Here is a 2,907-nt window from a genome sequence, read left to right as displayed (position 1 = left end):
ATCCTCGTATATTTATTTTCACATATCTATTATTAAAATAATAATACCGTGGGGAACTGGTGAGTTGGTTGGTAGGTTCCTTTTATGCAAACCTATCAGTCTTACCAAACACATTTTTCACCTTGTGGATTTCTGCACATTTGTTTATGCTGTCTCTCCAGAGGTACTGTTAAACTCAACAGAAAGTATAAATGTAAAATGACTTTAGACTTTCATAAATGTCTCATTTGACACCCCAAACTCAAGCCTACTTGTTAGCTTTCAAAACAATTTATTTTGCAACATAAGAAGAACAACGAGAATGTAATAGAAAATTTGAAAAGGGCAAGAAGATAGGAAGAAGGAAAATATCAACCATAATCCTACCACTTAAGCAACAACCGTCATTAAGAGCGTTGCTATGCTCACTCCTTAACCTTCATTAGGTCCCACTTATGGTGTACTGCCTTCCTTTAAGTTGCTCGCCTCTGTCTTCCATGCCACGCCTATACCACTCAGGCACACCATACCCTTCTTTTATAGTTAGCTAACTTGCTGTGACTTGTGCTTCCGGCTAGACTGTTAGAACCCTGGCAGGGCTGGCAGCATGACTTTTCCCACCAGGTGAATTGGACCCAACATTTGCTGACTGATTTAACCCAAATGAAGACGAACCATTAGCAGAACACGAAATAGGCCACATATCTAGATCATGAAAATTAGTGCTTTCCAGTCACCTAACTTGGTGACTATTGCTTTTCTGTTCCTGGACTCTTAAAAGGCTATTTAATGGGCCTCTTTCTTCACACCCACACTGAATGCAAAGTACACTGATTAAGAACCAGGACTTATTCAAAGACTTTCAATATAAGGCATAAAGGTGAAAGGGGAAAGAAGGAGGCTGGGGGAGGGATATGAAGGGAGAAGGGAAGAAGAAGCAGCAGCAGCTGGGGGAGACATATAGTACACAGGCAGTAAAGAAAAGAGAAAGCTAGGAGAGGATATATAGTCTGGTGCTCAATCCAGTATGCGATTTGCCTCCAGCACTGTGTACAGGATCCCATCCACTTGTTCTGAGTCATACCCGATCTCACAAAGCTCCAAGTGAGGGAGGACAGAAGTAAGGAGATAGCTGACGTGGATACGTAGCCCCGCCCGTAAGCTTTGCCAAAGCCCTGTATAATGGAGTGAGGGGATAGGAGAAGAGATGACAGGAAGTCATTAGCCAACAGAATAATACGAAGTTCCTGCACAATGGGCCTATAGGTCTTAATAATTAGGTCTCCATGAGGTAGGAAGAAGGCAGACAGAACCATGCCATCAAACACGGGGAGACTGGCTGCGGCTTTCTAAGGAATAATTACTCAATCCGTGGTGGTCAATGAATTAAGACTTTCTCCCCTATGACCAGTAAACTGGGGGTCTTAGTGGATAATTCCCCTTAGTACTCACAAGGTGATAACTAAACCCTAGTAATTAACCTTTCTAAGTCATCTCTCTCTGTGTTCTGGCAGGAGACCTGGGCCTTCTGCAATACTTCCAGTTGTGTCTCTGTCTCTTTCAGTTTCTCTTTTAGTTCTTGCTTCTCCTCTTTGGTTCTTTCTAGCTCCGCTTTCAGAATCTGGAATTCAGCTTGGCGATAACCCATGTGCTTCTTGCTCCAGTATAAGCCTTCAGTCTCCTGGGTACTATAGGTCACCAATTCATGTTGAGCTCTCTTAAATTCAGAATGCCAGTGATTCTTCTCCTGTTCCAGCTCCTCTACCTGCATTCCAAGAAAGACAAAGTCAGTGATCAATACAACCAAAAGTTAGAGTATCCCGAACCATTTCTACTAAATCTATCCTGTGGTTCTATTATTTATAATGCTTTATTATACTTATGCAAATCTCTTGTCAAACCTAAAATACAGAGGGAAAGCCCATTAGGGTCCTCTCAATCTGAGAATACCACAGACTAGTTTAACGGCATATTTTGTTTAAAAGCTTCAGAATATGAAAGAAACCACCAAAATATCAGTACCCCAGTCCAGTGGTTCTCAACCTGTGGGTCATGACCCAATGGGATTTCAAATGATCCTTTCATAGGGATCACCTAAGACTATCAGAAAACATGGTATTTACAATATGATTCATAACAACAGCTAAATTAGAGTTATGAAGTAATAAAACAATTTTATAGTTAGGGGTTCCCCACAACATGATCAACTATATTAAAAGGTTGCAGCATTAGGAAGGTTGAGAAGCACTGCCCTTGTCCCTTGGTTACAATGACCTCTTCTTATCCCTACTGGTAAGGCATTGCCCAAACCTTTTGCTGGAACAGATTCCTTTTCAGCCAAAACACGCTCCAGTTTTTCTGTGGTTCTCTTCAATTCTTCCAGTTCTCTCTGGTTCTTTATCTTTGGCATGTTCCGACTTCCACTCTCCTGGTAGCCTTTTCCTTTGCCCTGCAGTAGCTGTGGCAGGGGCCACAGGAGAATAAGGGTTCAGGTTCCAAGGTTCCGCTGCTGCCTTTTCTTCTGCCTACAAACTCCTCCCAGTTGAAAGGGAATAGCTGGATGGGAGCTCCTGAATCTCCAAGTCCCTTCGCAACTCTGACCACCGCTACAAAAGGCCCTTCATTCACTTCTCTATTCTCGCTACTCCGGTTAGATTCTTCTGCTACCAATATTGGCATCTGATCTTCTAATTCTTCAGAAAGCAGGGACTCCTGGTCTTGGTCTTGGGACCCTAGACAAAGTGCTGGAGCTTCCCTGTTGTGGCCTGTGCTCTTGTTTGCTTCTGGGTTATTCTGGTAAGAGGTATGGTGGTGTGCTTCTCTCAGAACTGGATTTCTCAAGGCTGTCCTCTCCTCCTAGGTCGGCAATAGTGGCCTCTCCCCTCCTGTAAGGACTGGACATGGAGTAATCTATAGGAGATGGTGTCA

General features: G+C 43.1%; 1 pseudogene; it reads right to left on the bottom strand.

Annotated features, from left to right (window-relative positions):
• Nucleotides 1-874: 874 nt before the first annotated feature.
• LOC121437014 lies at nucleotides 875-2,893 on the bottom strand (annotated as a pseudogene).
• Nucleotides 2,894-2,907: the final 14 nt, after the last annotated feature.

Source organism: Microtus oregoni, unplaced genomic scaffold, assembly GCF_018167655.1.
Source record: "Microtus oregoni isolate MIOR12 unplaced genomic scaffold, Mior012 000050F_022, whole genome shotgun sequence".
NCBI classification, from domain to species: domain Eukaryota; kingdom Metazoa; phylum Chordata; class Mammalia; order Rodentia; family Cricetidae; genus Microtus; species Microtus oregoni.
Note: the sequence above shows the minus strand (reverse complement) of the source record. Positions and strands in the feature narration are given on the sequence as shown.